Raw genomic sequence first — 7,099 nt, 5'->3', positions numbered from 1 at the left:
TAGCTAGGATTATAGGTGTGTGCCACCATGCCCAGCTAATTTTTGTATTTTTAGTAGAGACAGGGTTTCACCATGTTGGCCAGGCTGGTCTCAAACCCCTGACCTCAAGTGATCCACCCGCCTCAGCCTCCCAAAGTGCTGGGATTGTAGGTATGAGCCACCGCACCCCGACTCCTGATAATATATTACACTTTTTGATAGGCAAAATATTTTTTACAACTGGACTCATGATAAGTTCCTTGGTTAAAAGCTTGGGAAACACAGATACATGGGACAGTACGGTAGTATGGAAATCAGGACAAATAGCTTAGAGTCCTCACAAATATAATTCACTTCATTTCACTGTGCCTCAGTTTCCACTTTCATCTATAAAATGAACATACATATTATTCTCCTGACTAAAATTCAATAATTTTTCCATATTATAGACCTCCTTAAAATGTCTTCTAAGAAGATAGTTCTTTTTATTCTGGGTCACTGCAAAAAATTTTCTTAACTGACTCTACTCAGCACAGCATAGGATAAACAATCCTAAGAAGAAAAGTACACACACTCTAGTATGTAGAAACTTATTGTAAGTGGCCTTAAAAAGCAAAGAGAAAAAAATATAATAATAAACTAAAAAGAAAGTAGACTACTTGTCTACTGCTGATAGCAAAAGTCAACAGAAAACACATCAGTATAAAACCTCCCCAAAGCATGGAATGTCCCGATTAACAACAAATTAGTTGTCTTTTCATCTCACACTTCATTCCCAAAATACTAGCTTCCAAATGCCATCCGCAGAACAAATGAACTGAAGAAGGGGAGGAGAACAAAGGAGAAAAACTGTATCATAATTGGTCTCCTCCCCTCGAAATTCCAAAAGATAAGAACTGGGGACCGTGGGGGTGGGTTGCAGCAGTAGTGGCTCACTTCTGTAATCCCAGCACTTTGGGAGGCTGAGGTGGGAGAATCACTTGAGCCCAGGAGTTCAAGACCAGCATGGGCAACAAACAAACCCTGTCTCTACAAAGTTTTTAAAATAAGCCAGTTGTGACGGCACATGCCTATAGTCCTAGGTGCTCAGGAGGCTAAGGCAGGAGGATCGCCTGAACCCAGGAGGACAAGGACATAGTGAGCTAAGATCACACCACTGCATTCCAGCCTGGGCAACAGAGCAAGACTCTTGTCTCTTAAGAAAAAAAAAAAAATGAAAGAAAGAAGAAGGGACGTAAGGGGGAAGAAATAGATAAAATTCAGTATAAAATTCTATTTACAGTCTAATATGCTGTGTGTTTTTTTTTTTTAACTTTTTTCAATGTCATAAAAACTTTTGACATTTTCTCAGGCTGAGCACAGTGGCTTGACAGTAGGATTACTTGAGCCCAGAAGTTCAAGACCAGTCTGAGTAACATGGTGAGACCTCATCTCTACAAAAAATACAAAAATTAGCCGCGCACCTGGAGTCTCAGCTACCCTGGAGGATGAGATGGGAGGATCGCTTGAGCTTGGGAGGAGAGGTTGCAGTAAGCAGAGATCACACCACTGCATTCCAGCTTAGGCAACAGAGTAAGACTCTGCCTCAAATTAAATACATGTGTGTATATATATATGTGTGTGTGTGTGTGTGTGTGTGTGTATATATATATCTACTACTAATTTCTCTAAGAATAAAAAGCTATTGGTACATTTCTGAGTGAATTCATACTAACTTAAATTGAGCATAAAACTGGCAAGAGGCACTGGTGAGAAGGAGCACTAATCTCAAAAGAGGAAAAGCAAGCAAGATCCTTTACAACTTAATTCATATAAAAACCCAAGTTGGGGCCGGGCGCAGTGGCTCATGCCTGTAATCCGAGCATTTTGGGAGGTCGAGGCGGGAGGATCACTTAGGTCAGGAGTTCAAAAGCAGCCTGGCCAACATGGTGAAACTCAGCCTCTACTAACAATACAAAAAAATTAGCCAGGTGTGGTGGCAGCTACTAGGGAGGCTGAGGCAGGTGAATTGCTTGAACCCAGGAGGCAGAGGTTGCAGTGAGCTGAGATTGCACCACTGCACTCCAGCCTGGCCAACAGAGCAAGACTTCGTCTCAAAAACAAACAAAAAACACCCAAGTTCAGAGATTTCCAATGAACTTTTAAAAAATCATTCCACTTGCTAGAGCAGACAAGAGAAGCCAGATCACCTCCTTCCTTAGGCAACTGAAGTTATCATGAATACCAAGAGAAGGTGAAAGTTTCAACTTTTTCAATATTGTCTTTGAAAAAAAAAAAAAAGCAAATCAGAAACCTAAACCCTTGTTTCAGTAGGTAATACAGTATCCTATTCACAACTCTATGGGAATGAAAGGATTCATTCCATTAAGTTAATATAGATAGAAGAACATACTAACTCCTTCAAACAAATAACCTGTTAATCCTTGGAGCACCAACAATCTCTGCCTTTACATATTATATACTCTACAACAAACAGGATAGTGTATTTAAAGTGATCACATGAACCAAAGTATATAACACAAGCTCAACAGAGGCCCCCATAGCCCCCTACAGAGTGTATACAGTATCTCACCCAAGAAAAAATAAGATACATTTAAATATGGCCAGTCACATTCATTTGACAAGGGTATAAAGATACAAAAATGAGTAATAGCCCATAACTTCAAAGACTTCACCTGAGGGAGGATGCCAGAAGCATGAGCAAAAATCAAAATCCTTTGAGATCACAGAGAACAAGGAACTTGCAGTTATTGGTAATCAAGAATTTGTCAGGTGAAAAAGTGGGAGGAAAGGTACCAACAGGCAGACAACAGCATACACAGAGGTATGAATGTAGACTGCACAATTAGACAACCTGATGTCCCGAGCGACCAGAGCTGGGGGAAGAAAGAGGAAGGATGCATGGGCATGAAATGGTAGCAACCAAGCCAGGAAAGGAAGCTTGCAGCTGGGTTGCAGAGAACTATATATACTATGACAAGGTGTTTGGCCTTTATCTAGAAGGCCACAGAGGAGTGATCTATAATAATGTTTTTAGAAAGCTAACTGGTGGTAATGTGGAAGAAATATTTAAAAGGAGAGATGGGAGATGGAAGATATAAGGACACCACTACAATAATTAGGATACTAGTATAATGCAAGCCAAATGTGATAGATCAGCAATAATACAAACTAAGCAACAGGAACAGGAGCAAGAGACTATATCAGCTTAGCTTAGATGTGTGCCATATTTCACATGCATTGTGATTTGATCTATACAACCTTGGGGAACAGAGGCCATTACTGCCCCTTTTTACAAATGAGAAAAATTAAGTTTATAAAGATTAATTCATTTTCCACAAGTCAGCACAGATATCAGGACACAAACTCAGGACTGTCTGACTGCAGTGTCCATATTCTTTACCATACGCTCCTGCACCAAGCTACAGACAATAGGGGAAAAATGCAGACAAAATGCAATCAAGAAGTCTTTAGAAGACACAATCAACAGGAATTATTACAACCACTGACCACCGATACCCCACACGGGATCTTCACTTACACACTAATTCTGCCTTCCTGAACTGCTTCTGAAAATTTATTACTTTCTTCATCTAGAGATTTCTTAGTTTGCTTAATAAGTTAACAACCTTAAACTTTTAACCACATCAAGAGTTTCAGCTATCTCACACAGGAATTTTTTTTTTTCTTTCCTTGTGAGACAGGGTCTCCCTCTGTTGCCCAGGCTGGAGTGCAGTGGTGCCATCTCGGCTCACTGCAACCTCCACCTACTGGGTTCAAGCAATTCTTCTGCCTCAGCCTCCCGAGTAGCTATGACTACAGGCGCATGCCACCATGCCTGGCTAATTTTTGTATTTTTAGTAGAGACAGTGTTTCACCATGTTGGCCAGACTGGTCTCAAACTCCAGACCTCAGGTCATCTGCCTACCTCAGCCTGCCAAAGTGCTGGGATTACAGGTGTGAGCCACCACGCATGGCCTCGCATAGGAATTTTTAAGTCTAAATATTTTCTTATGGTTATAACAAGGAGGGAAAGACAAATACAGAATTAAAATTGTAATTTTCAGTCAGAAAACAACAATCTTGATAAATCCAGATTGGATGAGAATAGATTTATATGCCTTAGTCAGAAACCCTAATGACACGTATACAACAGAAATGCTTATAGTGCCTAAATATAGGAGAGGAAAAAAAGGAAATTCTTAAAACTAAAATCTTTGGGCTACAAACAGCAATTCAAACACATAATTTTATAATAACACCATCGAGTTAATATTTTTCATGAAACCAACATGAAGTGTACTACCAGAAAACTAGGTAACTGATAAGGCTTACAGACCCAATTCCAATTTGATAAATGTATTACAAAAGGGAAATAAGAATTGCAGCCACTCTTGTTTCACCATGCAAATCATCTCCCATTCTAGACAAAAATCTTTGTTGAACTGTCAGTCTGTATTAAAAGACTGTTAAATAAGTGGTATTTCTTTCATTAAAATAAGTCATCCATCCCTCTAGGAAGAAAGATACTGATTTTCACAATATTAGCGAGATGTCTTAGCTATTCAAAGTTATCTTGACTATGAATATGAGTAACCTCAATAATAAAATAAAATATGATAAACACACTTCTCACTAAATTTGGCACTCAAAGACAAAGTTGTATTTGTCATGTTTTAACCCAGTGAGAGCATATAATCATCTGGGGTTGACTGGCTCACCCCCAGATATTAACCATTAACCACAAGTGTTGGTTTAAAAATCTAACTGTGTAAAACTGTTAAGGTCAATAAAATGATTGTTACAGTTCCATGGAAAGATTATTTAAACAAGAATCTTTAATTATTATAATTTGACTAATAAGACTTTTAAGGTCCTTTTTTCCAAATACTATGTGTGCACTATAGGTCCCCTATTGAAGGAAAAAGTTTGTATTGTGTTAGTTCCAGTTCTAACTTCCAGCTGAGTCAAAGTTCTAACAGCCTTAAAGCAGGAAATCCAAAAGGAAATTCCATCATCAGTTCCTGGGGCTTGGTAACTCAAAGCTTCTTTGAAACAGAGAAATAGAAGTCCTTGAACTATTTACTATAGCCTTACCTCATATCTTCAAGCAAATCACATTCTGCTTGATGTTTGGCTTGAAGTTTTGTCATCTGCTCAACTTGAATGTTTTTCAGTTCTTGGGTAACTTTCACCTAAAATACACCATATATTTATGAAGGTCTTTTTACAAATTTAACCCAAAAAAATTGCTTTAGGAAAATACATCTGTCAGAATATGTCTCTTGCTCGCCTCTCCCCTGAAGGCCATAAATCCATTATTCGCCATCTAGTTTTATTTACTGAAGATACTTACTTAATGAAAAATTAAAGCCAAATAGCCTGAACAGAGGTTTAATGAAAATACATGACTATAAATATTATAAACTAAAGACATGCAAAATAAACTGCCAGTCATTCCATTTCATACACAAGCTCAATCCATGTCTAGGTCTTCCTAGAGTTTTAAAAGAGGCTGTCTTCTATTTCTAAAAAAGATTCAAAGACTTTAACCACCAGGAGAGGCGAGCAGAGTGTGGATGGGGGCTGGGAGCCTAAGAGTGCCTGATACCCAATGACCAATATTTACACAATCATGATAATATGCATGAATCGACTACATAAATTACTCCATAATGGCTGCGAAAAAGCACACTGTCTCAGAATGATGCCCTCGACTTGCTGACAGCGCATCAAATCACAATCTCTTTCTCACAAAGGAGAAAGCTAAAGTGACCTTCCAGCATATGCAGTGCTTTTAAACTACCCCGGCAAGCCGATCTCGGTAGAGGCTCCACTTCAAACAGCGAGAAAAGCAAATGCCTGCTGGCCAGAGAGCCTCGCCCGCCAGGCCGGGCCCCAGGGTGCGAAGTTACGGTGGGTCTGGAATATCGGCCTTAGGAGTGGGACCACTCGAAGGGGTGGGGGTACATGTTCGAAAGAAAATGACTCACTTAAATGGAGAAACCCGGATTAGGAAAGAGAGAAAGCAGAGGCAGCAGACACGGGTGAGTTAGGCGTTAGGCAAATGTTTGCCTACGAGGGGAGGACAGAATGGCCTCATCCACCCAGTGCCCAGAGTAGACATTCAGTATCTATCTGTAGGATTAAAAAGACAAGGACACAGCCTCGACCCCTGGGAAAGCTGGGGAAGGGCGCAGCGGGGAGGCTGATGACAAGCAGGGTGCATCCGTCACTCCCACCCTGGTCATCCAACCCCGGATCGCAGTGCACACGCCACGCACCTCCCGGGCCCGGTCCTCGCTTTTCAGAAGACAGCACTACAACCTCCTCGCCCCTCAGTCGGGAGCGAGGCAGGACCCGTCAATCCTTAATTTATTTTCCCTTGGGGTGGGGAGGCGGTGACTATTCCAACTTCTTTTCGGCCGCCCCGTGGGAAAAGCAGGCCAAACCCTAAGGCTAGGCTAGAAACAAATCCCCCGCAAATTTGCAAACGGGCGGGGCTGGCGACAAGCGGCTGGAGGGCTCAAAGCTGGTGCAGACTAAACAATCACACACGCACAAGGCTCTGCAAAGCTGCCGGGGCGTCCCTGCCTCCCCCTCGGTGCAGCCCGGAGAATGCACTTTGCAGCGGGCAGCATTGCCATGCGCGCGCACACACACAAATGCACACCCGAAACTCTTGTGAAATGTCTGGGGGTCTCCTGCGTAGAAAAGCGACGAGCCCCGGCGGCCCCTCTGTCGGAAAGGCAACTCACGAGCACGCCCCCCACCTGGAGCCGGCAGCAAGTCGGTGACAAGCCCAAGGCGAGGGCGGTCACGGCCCCTTGCGGGAGGGGGAGGGGGCGCAGCGGTCGCCCCAGCCGCGTTCCCCGTACGCATCCCTCCGAACCCCAAAGCCCACCAACTGCGCCCTTACCTTCCTCGGCGGCGGCTGCATGATGCTGAAGGGACATCAATCCTCCCCGACGGCAGCCTTAGCAAGGACCAGGAGGAGGAGGGCCGGAGAGGAGGGGACGGCCCAGCGAGCGCGCGCGTGTGTGAAAGGAGAGCCTAAGAAGCAGGACTTGCCCCGAAGGGAGCAGGCCGGCGGGCGGCAGGAGGACCCCAGCCAGAGAGC

The 7,099-nt window shown here is 43.0% G+C and overlaps 1 long non-coding RNA gene across 1 annotated transcript in view; it reads right to left on the bottom strand.

The window, feature by feature from the left end:
* LOC105536132 overlaps positions 1-7,099 on the bottom strand; it is an 85,007-nt gene extending 77,908 nt beyond the window's left edge. Inside the window, exons 1-2 of the long non-coding RNA XR_001005543.1 lie at positions 6,899-7,099; positions 5,077-5,174 (exon numbers count right to left, since the gene is read on the bottom strand). This is a non-coding gene — a long non-coding RNA (uncharacterized LOC105536132). The remainder of the gene's footprint in view (positions 1-5,076; positions 5,175-6,898) is intronic.

Source organism: Mandrillus leucophaeus, unplaced genomic scaffold (assembly GCF_000951045.1).
Source record: "Mandrillus leucophaeus isolate KB7577 unplaced genomic scaffold, Mleu.le_1.0 Scaffold1549, whole genome shotgun sequence".
Classification (NCBI taxonomy): domain Eukaryota; kingdom Metazoa; phylum Chordata; class Mammalia; order Primates; family Cercopithecidae; genus Mandrillus; species Mandrillus leucophaeus.
Note: the sequence above shows the minus strand (reverse complement) of the source record. Positions and strands in the feature narration are given on the sequence as shown.